General features: G+C 40.5%; 2 long non-coding RNA genes across 2 annotated transcripts; one reads left to right on the top strand and one right to left on the bottom strand.

The window, feature by feature from the left end:
- Positions 1–3154: 3154 nt before the first annotated feature.
- On the bottom strand, positions 3155–4152 carry LOC122996062. The gene is made up of 3 exons (XR_006406925.1): positions 4037–4152; positions 3749–3813; positions 3155–3489 (listed from the first exon to the last, which is right to left on the bottom strand). It is a non-coding gene; the product is annotated as an uncharacterized LOC122996062 (long non-coding RNA).
- Positions 4153–14776: 10624 nt separating this feature from the next.
- Positions 14777–16626, top strand: LOC122995978. Its single transcript, XR_006406905.1, has 3 exons — positions 14777–14870; positions 14965–15025; positions 15167–16626. It is a non-coding gene; the product is annotated as an uncharacterized LOC122995978 (long non-coding RNA).
- Positions 16627–17883: the final 1257 nt, after the last annotated feature.

The following is a 17883-nucleotide window of genomic DNA, read 5'->3' as shown; positions in this document are numbered from 1 at the left end:
GAGCTGCTATGTAAATACAACTTTGTGTTGTATTGGCATTTTTAATATCATGCAGAACGAGTAGGAATATGATAAAATAATTGTATAAATAACGTCACAAACCTCAGTCGCTTCAGTCCCTTTAGAGGGTTTCAGCCTCCCTTCCTCTCCCTCTAACCTCCAGTACCTGACTCTGCAAACGGATAATAAAATATGTAACGTTATCCTGCCAATGCTATCTCGCTATCAATAATGTGTAACTTTAGAATAAAATAACATAAGTTTTGTTTAGCATGACGTTGCTAATGTTAGCATGTATTACCAAAACAGTAAAACACTCATATTGCTATCTTACTTGTGAGCTATAACCTTTAGTACTATAGACTAAATAACTAAATACATATTCACCTCATCGCTTGACTTGTTAGAAATGCTCAAAGTTGTCGTGGACGATGACACCTTCAGCAAATAACTTCTTGTCCTTGAAGGCCACCGTAGCTTCTGGAACCTCTCCAAAGTCTTAGGGAGGGGAGGGGTGAGTGGCGGAGTGCTTCAATCTAGAACCTCACCGTTAGAGGCCACTAAATATCACACATATCACACACTGGACCTTTAAGCTTTATGGCACTTACTCGTGTTGTTGTCTCCTGACTAGATCCCTGCTTGTGTTGTATCAGTCTCATATGTACGTTGCTTTGAATAAAAGCATCTGCTAAATGTAAATGTAAATGTAAATGTAAATGTAAATGTTTTGGGCCATTAGATGACCTGAAATTCCAACTGTGGCCAAAATCACTCTCAGCCCAGCACTATTCCCGAGGGCTTCATTAGAATGATAATGCACACAGCAGTTTCAGTATTTCTGTAAATGACAGGATTTCTGTAAAAAAAAAAAAGAAAATTGAGAGCATCTAAGTAAACATCTGTCTTGGACAAAAAAAATCACCATATTACTATATAGTCTCTATACAGTACAGTCCATTTAATACAATATTAAGCAAAAGCAACTCTCAAATGATTAAGCAGCCGGACAAGTTGAGGAATAGGGACGAGAGGAGAGAGGAGATGAAAAAAAAACTTTTGACAGCTAACTCATTATCTATGTGGTTATCCTCCAGTAGCAGCTCTTTTCCCCTCTCCCTCTTTCTGTCTCTCTCTATCTGTCAGTGGAGGGATAAAATCCCTCTCTCCTGAAGGCTTAGCAGAGATTATCCTGGTGTCCCAGGGGAGGGTGGAAGGGGTGCTGAGATGCCACATTACAGATGTAGCAGACGTTAAAGTGAATTTAATGGGCCTGAGGTAGAGCGAGGGGGGTGGGAAGGAGAAATGGCAATAGCAGGTATGACCTACCTCCCTTTCTATCTTTCTCCCTGCCTTCATCTCTACCTTTCTATCCATGCATTCCTTCATCATCATCCCTTCCTATGCTATCACTATGCTCTCAATTGCTCTCCTTATCCCATTCTTCCTGAGCTTGGTCTCTTTTAAGTAAATCAGAGATATACTGTAATAATAAACAAATGTATCTAACCAGATTTAGTTTTAAAATCAATCCTCCCCCGTTCCTGCAGCCCCTAGTTGTTACCTCTTGTTACCAATACCCTTATTTTATTTCATTACACACCAAGTAGAATGCACCACTGCTGCCCTGCCCTACTCTCCCTGTTGAATATGTAATAGCTGGAAATGAAAATGACATCCACCCACACCTCTGTCTCTCTCTTGTTTTCACTTTGGTGAGACCTATGCCATCGTCTCTCCTCTTGTTTGACATTAATAAGCTGGAAGCTTTAATGGCTAAAGCAGCTGGAGGGGACACAAGAGACCCACCCTCACCCACACCCGATGACTCACACACACACACACACACACACACACACACACACACACACACACACACACACACACACGTACACACATATAGTACACAGATGTAAATGCATATTATCTTAGCTGTACAGTATACAGTTCAGTTACCATTCACTATATCACAGTGTGCAGTTGCATGTAATAATAAAAATAATAATTATTTTATTTATAGCATGGAAAAACCATCTCACACATAAAAACAAAAGCAAAATACAATCATGCATATTAAAAAAACAGCAGTATAAAATACATTTACATACACTGTAAGATCATCCATAAGGTCAAACATTAGCAAAATAAACATACAATCTGGTGGTAATATGGCAAACTATAGTGTGCAAACAATTAAGTGTAGGTCAGAGACGAACGTGGGTCTAAGAGACACTGTCAGCAGATTGAATATTAAATGGAAGACTGTTGCAAAGCTGCGGTACCAGTACAGCAGAAGGGTGATCACCCCTGACCTTAACCTGGACTCCTGTACAGCAAGAAGGCCATATCCAGCAGATCTAAGAGTCCTTTGGGGACAGCAAGGAGTTAAAAGTTCACTGATATACTCTGGCACCTGGCCATGTAAAGCCTTGTATATGATGAGTAGGATTTTAAAATGGATTCTAAAAGAAATTGGTAACCAGTGAGAGCACACTAAAACAGGGGTGATATGAGTAAGTTAATAAAGTTCATAAAACAGACCACTGACTTTAGGGGGGGATAATTCCATGTTTATTATAACATGGAACTTATTTTCATGGTTTTGGTCACAGTAAAAATGAATACAACAGGCCTTTACCTCCTTATCTGCTATGCAACCCAGCTGTAGCTACAGCTGACTAACAGGTAATGCATGGCTGCATGTTTTAAGCTTTAAATGAAAACTAAACAAGAGAAAGTTACAATGTTTTGTTTTTTTTTCTTTCATTTTCTTTTCCATTCAGTCAAAGCCACTTATGCATGCCTACTGAGACAAACCACATCTTTAATTGGCTTGTTCCATCTTATTCAAATTCATATTCTAAATATCATTACGTTGTTTTTTTCCCTCCAACCCATTAAAGTTGTGTGTTGAAACAAGCCCCTGAGACAGGACCCCTGAATGGCAATGTACCTTATCAAAAACACAGTCTGAGGAGGGGAATACTAAAGAGAGCCTGTGAGATGAAGCAAGTCTGTTGTAAAGGCTCCATCAGTGATGTCTACTGTATTTTTCACATTTTGGGGGTATTTTACAATGATGTACTGTATATTTTTCATAAAATTCAGTTTTATTTATGTAGTCTTTATAGACACAATTGAAAACAGAACTCTGCACAGACTTTAATGATGTATTGAAAGCAGTATGAGGAAGGCCTTTTACAGTAGGTCACTGTGTGCCATAACAAAAGAGTCACAGGTTTGATTCCTGTGTCTGAAATAAACAAACGAAAAGCATTTATTGTAGAGTTTGTTGTTGAGCACAATTTTCTCAAATGACTTTAGTAAAACCCTAAATGCTGCAGTTAGCACAAAAATAACCATAGAAATAGCTGAAAACACAAATTAACCAACAAGAAATAGCTGTATAAACTCACATTTTTGTTGATCACACTGGGCTTGGACAGTACTGGATGAGGTTTGATGCATTCTCTGCTTCCAGCTTTCACACTGAAATGACAAATTGCAGAATCTGAAAAAAGTAACCCATTGCAGCAACATGTGCACTTCAGCGCCAGCCTTCTTTATTTACTGCCAATATGTGCTATGTGACAGCGGCCCCAGATGGCTTGAAACATTAACAGAAGTCCCAAAACCACCCAATTATAAAATTCACACACAAACACACACAAATATATTTGTGCACTACGTCCCATCAGGTGCCCAAAATGATTAAAAATTTGGATGGCATCTGGTTGATGGTGCCTACCTTTAAGCTGGAGGATCCAAGGTTTCGGAGCACCCACCAGAGTTTGTGTCAGGAACTGTTTCGTCCTGCAACCACAGGGTGTGTGGAAGATGAATAGAATAAAACTGATAATGGATTCAGGAAATAGGTGGAGGCTGAATTTAATGTAAGACTGCTGTAGGGCAGAGGTGGAATAAGAGTGATCACAGTGTTAGGGAGTGGCTGCTTCTACATTCATTCAATGCCATCACACACACTGTGGCAGTGTGTCTGCAAGCAGAGGCAAAACTGGCCTGTTCTGCCATTTACCTCTATATGGCTTTCTGCTTGGCATTCTGCTACACAGATCTTCTTGTACGAAACATCTGGGATGAGAAGAGCCTTCACACTTCATATACAGCCTTACAAAGAATTCATCCCCTTTCTACAAGAAATGGAAGACATATTTTAATTTAAACCATCAGCTAAAAGTCATTTAGAAAACCTGACAATCAGTTCAGCCCACAGTCTGTTCGATGCTCAATCTCCGCCTACAAATTACCTGCCGTTTGGAACAAAGATTGACATGTTGCTAAGGCACATTGACAGAGTTGTTAAGGCAGGGGACAGGAGAACACTGAGCAGACATGATTCCTGCCACAAATGAGACGCATGGCGAAAGATTGTATCAGAGTAGAAATGTCACGCTCTCAAGTAATGTCTCCATCAATAACAATAAATCACAAGGTGTTAATACACCTGCATTTCGATAAGCTGAGGAAAAGGATCAGGCAGTTATCCTCCTCTTCATGTGTTTCATCTGCTAATAATTGGTTGTTATTTTTGTCATATCCGTCAACAAATCAAGATTTAGAGGGAGGTGATGCTGTGTAAAAGATTATTTTTAAGAGGAAAAAAAAACAGGATACAAGAAAGATGAGCAGAAGCTTTGTGTGTATGTATGTGCCTGCATGTGCCATAATGTGAAAGAGAGGAAATAAAAGGATAAAAAGAAATGAGAGACAGCACAATCAAAGGATTGGATTTAAATGAGCTTAAAGGCATAAATATTTTACTCCCCTTCATTTTTAAATAGTTTATGTGACGTATGAGTAACTATATGTGGCTTGTTTGACTGTGGAGAACTTTCTTTAAAAGTTAGAAATACATAAATTTCACATTCATGAGGGACCAAGTAGAGGTAATGTTGAAGAAAAGCATAGCATCAGCTCCCCGATGGCATGGGGAGACTTGTGCTGACAATGCGTGACTAAAACACACAAACAAACTCTCTCTCTCTCACTATCTTGTCAAAGGATGACTTTAGGTAAGAGACGCTGACTCTTAACAAGCTTGAAATAACATGTATTTTCACATGCTCTCACAGTTTCTCTCAATCTCTCTTTCTTGCGTTCCTCCTCTCTGTCTCAAACACACACATACTGTCCATCCGAACTGTGAGTCGTGAGCTACCATCCACGGTTATCGAATAATATAATGAGGGACACAGGAATAGGATGTTAAAAAATAATATATATATATATATATGGATAGCTCATGCTTTATCCTCTGTATGTCAAGAGATACAAAATAAAAATTGATCAGTACCTGTAGATAAATCAAAACTTCTAAAAAGAAATGAAAAAAAAACAACATCACTTATGCACAAGTATATGCATAAGTGAGCCTTGTGCTGTACCCATACATGGGTACAGCACAAGGCTTCATTTACTTGCACAAAAATAGAGAGGGATATTATCATATAATCTGTATCAAAGCAGTGAAATAGAATCTGGTGATATGCGGCCTGGCCTAAATTACCACTACCTATTAATAATCAGCCATGACATGAAGATATTAGATCTGTGACAAGACCATTTATGTCAAAACCTTTGTCTAACCCCAATTACAAGCCACATTATCATTCATTTACTTCAATCAAAAACCTCCCCATATGAGGAGAGCTTTTGTTTTTAGATAAAGAACCACCTTTTCAAAATCTATTTTTTCTGGCATGATATGGTTATGTACCATGTCCGGTTTCCTCAAACCACATTTTTCACAGAAAATACATCTGAATGCCACATTCCTCCTTTGGATTCAAGTGGATTTAATTCTTACTCTCCGTGTTTATTGTCTCCTCAATAGCCAACAATGTGTTTTTGTACATTTGGCCCCTTTTTTATGTGCATGAAGAAAACTAAATAAGGAAAGAGTCTGAAATTCCTGTATAGCAGTTGACAAACACAGCATGATACAGTTGCCCCTAAGGACAAAACACATACAAAACCAAAAGCACAAACACTAAAAGAGTATTCCACTGAATTAACATTGCCCTTCTATAACATTATCAGGCTCACAATAGACAGTTTTTTCATTTTTGACTGGTCTCAAGTATCCCTTCATAATTTGACTCCATACCCAATTTTGAATCACAAATATGTATGTTTTGAATTCATAAATACCTTATCAATCATTAATAAATGGTTTTAATTCTCAATTAATGTTTCAGAGCAGCATATTCTTTATAGTGCATTTAGGTTTTACACTCTTTTGGATGAGGAAAAAACATTAACAATCACACTAAAATTTGATCCTATATTACCTAAAACAGGGGGGACATAACAGCCATAATGATTTCAGTGCATTTTTTTGTGAAGAATACAACTGCAATTTTGAATCTTGGGTTTCATTATAACAATTCATCAATCAACATGGTTCACAAGGTTAAATTAAAAAAAAACAACAACAACCAAACAAAAAAATGCAAAACTGGTTTGCAAATTGCAGGCAAAAAAAAACTGCAAAAAAACCACTGACATTGCAGATGTCAGAGTAGTAGAAAACTTTGAATGTGTGATCCTTGCATGTTTTTTCCTCACTTGGAGAAAGTTGTCCTTTTGCAGTCCTTTTTAGTAATGCAGAAGTTGCATCTCCCTTTCGTTTCTCCCCTTGTGTCAACCTAATGTGGGGCTGCAGATTGATCAGGGCCAGATTCGGACCTGCCCTTACAAGTGCTGCTGCGGCTGGTGTGCAGAGAAGGTGACATCGCCTTTGCATCAAAGAGTCTCCTCCAGTTCCTCTTGCTTGACCTCCGGGGTCGCTCCATGTATACAATGTGTTACACAGGCATTGTGATGCATGGGAAGTAGCCAGTCTTGTAGGTTCTGGAGTCATCTGAATAACATTTTGGCTGCCACCCTGCCTGCAGATTGACATGCTACTCAAAACCAACAGATTGTGTTGTCCTTGAACATGAATGTTTCCCTTGCTATCTGCAGTTCCTCCGCAGAGACCTTTATCTTCATCTGAGGAGTTGTAATCTCTTCTGATACCTCCTCTTCACTCCCCCTATTTGCCATTTGCAGCTGTGTTTTGTTTTGGGGTGCATTTTCCTCAATGTTTTTGCTTCTAAATGTGTTTCAGTATTTGGAGTATTTTTGGATTTGAAGCACATTATTCTTCTTTGTACATTCATTTGTTGCATTTCTCCTAATTTTTGTGTTTTCACTTTTGCATATGTTTTAGTATTTGTTGCATTTTTGGATTTGAAGTGCATTTTCCTTAATATTTGTGCTTTCATTTTTGTATGTGTTTTGGTATTTGTTGCATTCTTTTTTTCATTGAGAGATAATTTCTCTTAATCTTTGTGCTTTTGCTTTTGGATGTGTTTTGTCCTTAGGGGCCACCATAGTCAGAGCTACCAAGGTCCCATTAGTAAAATTAACACAATAATATGTTATAAAACTAAATACCAGACACTTTATCACACAGTAGTGCAGCAAGAGAAAGAGGAGAGACATGTGGAGAGAGAAAGAGAGAGAGAGGGAAGAGAGCAACATGAAAGCTACACCATATTACATCACATTATAAAAACTCTTGCAGCTGCAAAATCAGTCTGGAATCATCACTTCTAGTCTGAACTGATGACCAACTTTCCAACTTGACCCCAGAGGAGTTTCATCTCAGTTATATTATACATCATGATGTTGTTTGATGTGCAGATTTAATTTTTTTAGTTTACATCTTGGTCAGTTCATTGCAGTCCAAATTAATTAAGTTCTCTAAGAGAGCAGGAGCTTGTAATCCTTGTAGGCCTTAGATGATAGAACAAGACATATTATGACACTGGACAGATCCAGCAATGACTCAAGCTATAGTAGCAACTACCTTAGACACATTTAGCAACAGTGATCAGTGGTCTTTTTCATATATCCTCTAGTTCCCTCTGTGGCTAGTTATGCCAGACTTTTATTGCCCATTACAATAAGGAAAAAATAACATTTTTTCCCCAGAATTCAATACACATAACATAGCTACAACTTGCAATAGCACCAAAACAGAGACTAATGTACAATAAAATCTCTGATAACACCCAACCAGCTTCACAGCTACTCCAAACAAGAGGTACTTGAGCTGCCAAATGTCACACAATTTCTCCTTATGAACATGCAAATTTATGCTGCTAGGTGCTCCAAAACCTAATCTACTCTATAAGTGTGTACCTGCTGTGTAATTTCTGTATTGTGTATTGTTTTTGAATTATGGCATTTACATGAAGGATACTGCACACACAGGCACACTTGATCTCATGACATAAAAAAACTTGGAAATGTGTACAGTACTGAATATAGATATGTGCAGTAGATACATACATTATGCAAATAGATTATTATTAATAGATAACGTAACACTGGTATTAAAGCCAATACATACAATAATAACTCATACAAAATTCATCAGGTGGGGCCTCTATATATATTATATCATATTAGTTTCTATAAAAACCTACAAGTAACACTGCTAGAATAGAATAAGTTATTTTTATTTTTTATGGAGAAGAAAATGGAATTTGGTAAATAGGCCACTTTATTAAAAAACACTGCAATGAGCCATTTTGATGGTGTAGGAGAATTGTTTCCTTTTATACACTGTGGCTTACATCTGGTACAGTCCATGGAACACCCACACAGCTAATTATTTTACTAGCCCCATCAGTTAGCCTGTTAGTGCCGGTTGTACCAATTCCACTGCTGTGTCTCAAACCTGCAAACCAATCACCTGCACTACCTCCCATAAACTTGAGGCATTTCTCCTCAAAAATAAGAAGTAAGCATATATTTATCACCATATACACATGAATACATGCATATACAAACTCGAACACTCTAGTAGCCTACACATTGCCTGCTCTTTATGCATAAAGAGCAGGCCAGTAAGCTATCCTCCTTATTAAGGTGGAGTTGAAGCTACGGACCTCCTGCTGTGATGGAGTGGGTGTGCAGCCTCTAAAAACATCTCCAGTTATCTGTTACTCTTTTCATCTCAGTGTACACACACACACACATACACAAACACACACACACATAACATAACCTCCCCCACTCACCCACAACATCAGAGTACACTAATATGTTGGTTAGCATGTGTGTTAATAACTACGTCTACAGTTTGTGGCCCATAGTATTGTGTGTGTGTGTGTGTGTGTGTGTGTGTGTGTGTGTGTGTGTGTGTGTGTGTGTGAGAGAGAGAGAGAGAGAGAGAGAGAGAGAGAGAGAGAGAGAGAGAGAGAAAGAAAGAGAGTGAGAGACAGAGAGAGTATTTTTAGACCTTATGAGTGAGAACAGTTTTGGGAAATGAAGACATCTTGCCTGGTTCTGATTTTACATTTAAGATTTTTTTTTTAGATTTTAGGTCAGGTCAAAGTTAAGGTAAAAGTCTGAAAAATATGATGAACACTAAAGAAATTTTCTAATGTCTTGATCACAGTCATTGTACATACAAGTGACATTAACAATTTAACAGTCTGAAAAGTCATGCACGTAGAGAAGTATCCAGCAGTGTTCTCATTTTGAAGAGTGAAGAATCTTTTTTGAGTTCAGTTTTTTTTAATTATTTTCTCCAATTCTTAATACAATGTTTACCTAGCTATCTGAACTTTTCATACAAAAAAAAAAAAAAAAAAATACAGTATCTATTTTGGGGTGTGTGTGCGTGTGTGTGTGTGTGTGTGTGTGTGTGTGTGTGTGTATGTGTAATCCCACAAGACCATTTCCCCTCTTGCTGGATTGCCGAGAGGCACACTCTACTGGTAAGCACACATGTGAGATGGCGCACTGGGAACTCATAAAGTAAAAAGTATAAAGTAGGCTCTTACCTACTGATTGGTATGATTGGTATGATTCTGTAGTGGTGACAGAAAAGACATGAGTTAGTGACATGTCAACTCAGTGGGGCCCAGAAAAAACAATTATCTCTAATCTCTTGCATGTCCCAGGACTCCTGACTAGCTGAATATTTCAGTCCATCCACCTTGCCTGTGGCTGTCAGGTAGGAAAAAACCTGCTCAAGCAACAGTGGAGAGCATTGAGAAAGCTGTGAGTTTCTGTGAGAATTGGCAGCTCCTAAGATTCCTTGCTCTCACCACCAGTGTTTGTGTTTTCTCCTCTTTGTCCAAAAGCACTTATTGTGTTCATAACAGAACTTATAATAAGAGCCTGGGAGAATCTGTGCTGAAAAAGAAGTTGGAGCGAGCTAACCGGCTTACAAAGAGTAGCACTGGCATGGCACAGTGGACCTCAGTTTAAATATCAAAACCTTGAAGTGAAACTATTTTAAATGTGCAAAGGGTACATTCTTTCTCCTAAAAAAAGTTGGATTTCTCAGCAATATAAATAATGTACCATGGCCACCAAAGCCTATATTTCTGAAGCAGGCAGGTATGACTACTTTCCAGATGGCTGAAAGTATACCATCATATCTGTGTTCCCAAGCAGTAAATAAAAAATGAAGGAAGGGGACCACAACAAAGGTTTGTGTCTAGATGGTAACCCTAGATGTGCAAAACTCTTGTGAGATTGGGTTAGGTGGCTGGTTAGATCCTAAATTAGTGTAGGAATTAGTGGACTTTGCTGCAGGAGCCCACCGTTTGCTTCCCGCTTCCAACTGTGAGTCGCGACAGTTTTTTAAAAACTGTAACTACGATTGTGATGGTGTTTACTTTTGCTACAACGACAAAGGTTGCCTAACTTTAAGGAAGTAGTAACTTAAACTTAGACCACATTTCAAGTCATGATTTTAACCCAAATCATGATCTTTCCCTAACCTAACCTGCCCATAACCACCGCGTTGTCACCTCATAAAACATAATTATTTTTAATAGTGATTTGACAAATGATGTTGTCCTGCCGATTACTGCTGATAGAGACAAGAATATTTTGAAGCGGCTTCCTGTGTAAATAACACATGCATGATATGCAAATAACAGCATTACAGGTAAGAAAGGGGTAATATTGACAGAGGATCAACACACCAAAAAAGACAAACTGTGGAGTAAGACAAGAATAATCTTTGGTCCAACAATAACACAATGGAAAGAAGCAAAGCAACAGCTAGCATAGGTTTCTGAACAGACTCAGAGATGGTGTCTGCTTTACTCTTACTCTACTTTACCAATAACATAACTTCTAACTTTGATTGGTTTATGTTATGCATTGGTTACTGTGGTGTAATTTCATTAAGACTCATGGTGTGCTGACAGAAAAGACATTGGCGTGATTCTTATAAGTAAGATAAGCAATAAATAACAATGTGTTGAATTATCATTATGATGCATATGTAACCTCACAAATCACATATAATCAACATAAAATAATCTTAATTCATACACTGGATAAATTTGAGTGCGTTTGTAGTAAATGTCACCTTGCTTGGGTTTGCATTAAAGTCTTCACCTTTTTTTAAAAAATAAACCGACTAGAGAAGATCAAGAAATAAGGGTGTAAAATGACAAAAATAACTTAAAAAAATAAGGTCAGGAGACGATTTGGCAATAATGGTGTAAAATGATCCTCAACAGTTATAAAAAAAAGAACATGATTGGAGAAAACTGGATATGCCAATGCATATCCAGTTCAGCTCAAAACCTATCTTGGAGACTTTTGGCCAACAACGAGTGACGAGGATAAATTATAATGGTGTAATTGGCTATGATAAAGAGGATAGACAATAGGTGTGACCTCTACAGACCCAAGGGTATAAAAGACTACGCCCTGAGGCCCAGAAACTTCAGAGCAACCTGGTACATTGTGTGTACACTGTTTGCTCTCCTTTTTTGCCGGCATTAAAGAACACTTTGCTGCTTGGAACTCTGACTTCTGATTTTTTTTTCACAACAAGGAGTAGTTTTTGGCCTTGTGTTTCTCCAACTCCAACCCATCAATTTGACACGACATATTTTTGGCGAGCCAGCCAGGAGGATCAGCCGCCTCATCGCTCTGCGAGGAAGAGAGAGGAAGTATGCGATCAGATGATGAGGCCATGAGAGAATATAGAAAGAAGGCACACTCCCTAGTGGACGAACTGGATTCGACAAAAGCTAGGAGAGTGTACGCTGTGAAAGGGTCCTCATGTGGAACTGAGGGACGACTCACCCTACCTGTATGTGGCCAGGAAAGGGAAGAATGCAGTCAACAAAGACCTCATTACACAGAACGCCGATACTCAACAGGCGACCTGTTGTTAAACTGTGAATATTCCCTTCCAAGACATGAGGGAAAACAGCATCAATCACCCAGAAGAGCTCTCACAGTGGAAGAAGAAGTGGAGGGGAAAAGGCGCAGAGGAATACTGTGTGAAGAATTTACGAGGGCACAAAACCGATTAGAGGAGCGCCTGCAAAGAAAGCAGATAGAGCGAGAAGAGCTAAAAGACATGGAAAGCCGATACAAGGTATATCAGGAACTGCAGCGACTGGAGGAAATGGAACAACTGGAAGAGACGTGAAGGAGTCAAGAAGGGGCAGAAAGAATAGAAAAGGAAGACCAAGAAGAGCAGGAATTCAATGAATTTCTGATAAGGCAAAGAGACACTATCAGCCCTCTAGACATGCGACTCCAAAGTGGAAAAACTACAAGCCATAAACAGAAACCCAATCGGGACAACCTAGATCAAGGGGAGGTAACTATCGCCAGGGGAGAGGGAGAGGACAAAATCCACAGATGTACAGACGTGCACAGTCCCAAACTTAACTAAACGCAAACCAAGATGAAGAAATGTTGTGCTGGGGGTGTGACCAGAAAGGACATCGCCGAAGGGATTGTCCTACCAATCCATGGGTAGGACCAGCCAGGGACTGCCAATAGGGGTGCCTAGAGAAGCCAGAGGGGATACACATGACAGAATACAGAATCGAGAACACACCTTTATGGTGGACACAGGAGCCACCTATTCCTGTATTGGCAGCGGAGGCTCCTCACTTCCCCTCTCAGGACAATCCATCCAAACTGTAGGCTTCTCTGGGACAACCCAAATAATTCCCCTGACACGACCGGTACACATGAAAGTATCAATAACAGCGCCCCTACTCTATTCAGAAAACACCCCTATCAATCTATTAGGATGAGACATCCTGTGTCCACCAAAAGCAACCATCACATGCACCCACAAAGGTCTCAAATTGGATTTTATAAAAGGAAATGTTCCAGGCATGATGGCAGTCCAGGTGTTAAAAGATCTTGAAAAACCAGCTACCCACGTTCAGCCTGCAGTATATTGGATCCAGTGGCCACCCAACTCAGAGTTAATGCATCAGTGGAACACCTGGAAAGCGTGGGTACAAAGAGAGCTGCCCACTGCATCTGAACCACAACTACCACTACACTGTACCATGATGTATGATGAAACCCAACAACACACAGACTACAGAGAATGCTGGAAAGAGTTGGTGGGTGGTAAAATATTCTCCATGGTGTGTCATGACCTCTATGTTGGACCACAAGGAGCTGCAGCAGCAGTTGTCTTGCCACCAGAGCTGCACCACTGGTTCCAGGCGACTAACTCCGGCCCACATGTCACACTCATGGTAACTGAAGGACAGAAGGCAAAGGACATGGGACCAATGGTGAAGGAAGCATTGCAGGTAACAACATGGAAGCCAACTCAAAAAGACCATGTACAGTCATCCGCCAGTGGACAATATCTGAAGATATCCCTGCGAACATATGATGAAGGCACAGGAATCCAAGTGTTGCTCAGCCAGAGATCCCCTACTCAAGCGCCACTCTCAGAAGAACACAGTGTGCTGCTACTTCAGATACCCCATGGACTATGGTCACAACACAAGACAGATGTAGGGTTGGTTAGGTCAGCACAGCCAGTCCAAATTAAAACAAAGAAAGGCATTGTGTTACCATACAAAAAACAATACCCGCTAAAGCCCCACCAAATAGCAGGTATAGAACCCACTATCAAGGGCTTGGTAGCAGCAGATGTGCTAAAACCAACAAAAAGCCCTTGTAACACACCAATTTTTCCTATCAAGAAACCTAACTCAAATGACTATCGAAGACACTGAATGTTTACAAAGACTCACAGTACGCATACGCAGTGTGCCATGTTTACGGAGTCATTTGGAAGCAGAGAGGATTTTTAAGAGCAGACGGCTCCCTAGTAACCCACGGGGAGGCTATCTCAGCTTTATTAGGAGCTATACATCACCCTAAGGCATTAGCTATCATTAAATGCGCAGCTCACCAGAAAACAAACTCACTGATAGCCAAAGGTAACAAATTGGCAGATGAAGCTGCAAAACACGCAGCTACTTCCACTTGTATGGGACCTCAGCTAGTAGCTGAAGATTGTGAACCACTAACAAACTTAGCATCCCTTATTGCAGCACAACAGCAATCAGGTCCATATGCACACACTGCATGGCTTCAAAGGGGGGCTTTTAAACTGACGAATGAGGGTCCCTCACGGGGGCTATGGCACAGTGCACAGGGCCATCTTGTCCTCCCCACGTCACTAATACAAGTTGCAATTTGTGATGCGCATGGCCAGGACCATTGTTGGTTACATACTACCAGCCATAACAATTATATATATATATATATATATATATATATATATATATATATATATATATATATATATATATATATATATATATACACACATAATGAGTTGACCACATGTAAAACCAAAACTGAGTGTATTTGACATTCAACTTTGTGGTCTTGTGTGGTTTATGTTCTCGACTTTAAAGTAAGTTAGAGAAAGGAGACAGAAAGAAAGGCAAAAGAAGAAAGAAGACAGAGGAGACAAGGAGCAAAAGGAAGAAGGAGAAAGGAAACAACAAGAACAATGAGGACCACAGGAAGAAAAAGTAAGAAAGTTAGATAAGGTGTGTGTGTGTGTGTGTGTGTGTGGTGTGAGAGGGAGAGAGAGAGAGAGAGAGAGATTTTTTTTCCCTTTTACAGGAGCATCAAGATGTTAAAAGTAAAGGAGGATATGGAAATTTAAATGCTACTTTGGTTTAAGGTAAATATACATGTCTATGAATGGTGATATGGAAATTATGGCAATTTATAGAATTTTTTTCAACCTTATTCAAGTCATGAAATGTGCCTGTAGATGTAATTTTGAGTTTATTTTTGACTGAAAATGTATATCAATTTACAGATGCCAAACACCTGACAACTTCAAAAGAAGGAGAGGAAGATGAGGAAGTGGACCCCAGAGGCCATGGGATAGGCCATGCAGGAGTTGGAGGCAGGCAGGCTCACTTGCAGGCAGGCAGCCAATGGTTTGGGTCCCAAAGTCCTGCCTGAATGACTGAGTCGGTGGAAGGGTGGCCTTTGGCTGTGTCCATGGTCAGAGGCCATTTCTCACCCCTGAAGATGAAAATTCTGAGTACTGTTTGTATTATGCCAGTCATGGATTTCCATTCACAAAGCCTCAGGTCCTGGCCCATGCTCTGGCCATTTGTAACCACTGACACCCAAATGCACAGAAGACTGTGGTTGGCCAGATGTGGTGGATTAATTTTAGATAATGGCACCACCTCACTGCCCGGACCCCAGACATCATTGACTGTGGGAAGGCATCCTGTGCCAAAAGGGAGCCCATAAATTGATAGTTCAGGCTCCTCACTGCCACTCTGAAGGAACACGGCTTGAGGGAGAAACCCTGTCAGATCTACAACTGAGATGAGATGGGGTTTCAGCTGGACTCCATGAGCAGGAAGGTCATCGTGCCCCGAGGGACCACACACACATATAAGCAGGATGAGGGAACCAGGGACCACATCACCATCCTGGTCTGCTTTAATGCTGCTGGGGAGGATGTCCCCCCTTTCATCATCTACAAGGGATCATATCCAGGTTTCCCTATAACAAGGAAGGGATCCCTGATGCCCTCTATGGTATGTTGCTGGCAGGGTACATGGATGGTGAGCTGTTTAGAAAGTAGTGTGTCAGGCATTTCCTGAAGTTCACTGCCCAGGATCGCCCACTGCTGCTGATCATGAATGGACACCAGTCCCACCTGAATCCAGAGCTGGTCCAGGCGGCACAGTGGGAGGGGGTCATTCTCCTGTGACTTTCACCTCATATGTCTCACAACCTGTAGCCTCTGGATGTTTCTTTGGACCCTTGAAGGCAGATTTCTCTGATCTTACAGGACTTCTGTTGGCTGTGAGTCACTCTTTCTTGGTTTTCAATAATGAGTTTCACGGGTCCTTAGAAACTCATACCAGAGGCTTAAAGATCTGAGAGTGGTGTTGGCTGGTTTGAGGAGGTGCGGCCTCTACCCTCTGGACCCAAAGGCCATTGACTGGCCTTGGGTCACACTGTCCGAGCTGCAGCATGGGACATCCTCACCACCTCTGCCAACCCTATCAGCATCTTCCTGGGCCATGCCTGATGCTACCCAAGTCACAGAATTAATTGTGCCAGCAACCTGTTATTACCACCTGTGGCAGCAGAGGCTGCTGTTGCCACTGCTCAGCAAAAGTTACATAGTCTTGCTTTAAAGGCTATTTGCTGTTCTAGTAGTAAACAAATTAAAGGCATCATATACAAATCAGTGAATATGTGACGATTAGCCTGTGAGTTAGCCTTATTAAAGGTTCTATATATAGAACTGTGAAGCAATTTACATGCATTAATCGTTTTTTATTGTCCACGAGTGAATGGGTAGTAACGTAACTTAAAAAATGAGACTTTCCTCGACTTTCTCAGTTGCCTGTAACAGCCTGTGGACTGATTTCTATGTGAACGCCTCAGGTCGGATTTTGCACAAAAATCCAACGGAAATGACATTTTTGTGTGCTCCCAAGTGCCTTGCCTTTCTCCCCCTAATGTCAACAAACAACTGGCATAACCACACAACAACACAACAAAAACGGTGCTATCCAACTAGATGCACTCTGCAGATATTAGCTCTCCAGCTAATGAGACAGCTAGTTGGCTCCGTCAACCACATTTCACAACAAAACACCCCTGCAATGACAAGTTGCCCACTCCTGAGCACACACACACACACAGCTAAAACAACATTATTTCCTCAACAAAGGAGCAGAAAACAAGCTCCAGAGTGATAGCAGAACATAGCTTACCCCTTTTGTTTTTCCTGTATGTAGTCCAAAGGTCATAATAAGCATACATTTCACAACAAAACTGCAGCATGTTGGTCCCTGACAACAGCTCATAGCTGCCCTGACACAGCCTGTTGCTCCCCGGCTGCAGCGCGTTGCTCCCCGAGAGCAGCTTGTTGCTTTCTGGACATAGCCTGTTGCTCCCCGGCCACAGCTCACTGAGCTTACCGGTGTTTCGTAAACCTGGTTGGTAAAAAAAAAAGGGGAGGGGAGGCTGACTGACTGGGAATGAGAGATACTTTGCTGAAACATGGTGCAAAACACAAAATTAGAGATCTTTTATATAATTATGAGAAGTGTAAGGAAAAAGATATCACCTGCAATAGTCTCACGCCACGATCATGCGAGCACCATCACCAGGATGTTGGCCGCACCTCATTTAACAGCCACAGATGTCACTAATGAAAAGGAATTTCTGATTCCTACATACAGAACCTTTAAATGGATTTTCAGCCAAAGGATAAGAAATTGCTGATTTTTTTTTCAATTATTGCATATTGTCTCTCTTTTTCATAGACATTCTGCAACAGATGAAAGACTGGCTGAGTATATATGAAAGACTCTCAAACAGACCACTTTGAATTACTGTAAAAGGTAAAAGAGGACCGTGTTTAGCTTCTTAAGTGCTTCACACTGCATCAGCTCCCATCTGGCCCCAGAAAATTGTAAGGACTTAGCTTTCTTCCTTGTCAATGGCTTCCTTAAAGCCAGGCCAACTTCAACCGTCACTGCAGATTTAATG

The sequence above is a fragment of the Thunnus albacares genome, chromosome 13 (genome assembly GCF_914725855.1).
Source record: "Thunnus albacares chromosome 13, fThuAlb1.1, whole genome shotgun sequence".
Classification (NCBI taxonomy): domain Eukaryota; kingdom Metazoa; phylum Chordata; class Actinopteri; order Scombriformes; family Scombridae; genus Thunnus; species Thunnus albacares.
Note: the sequence above shows the minus strand (reverse complement) of the source record. Positions and strands in the feature narration are given on the sequence as shown.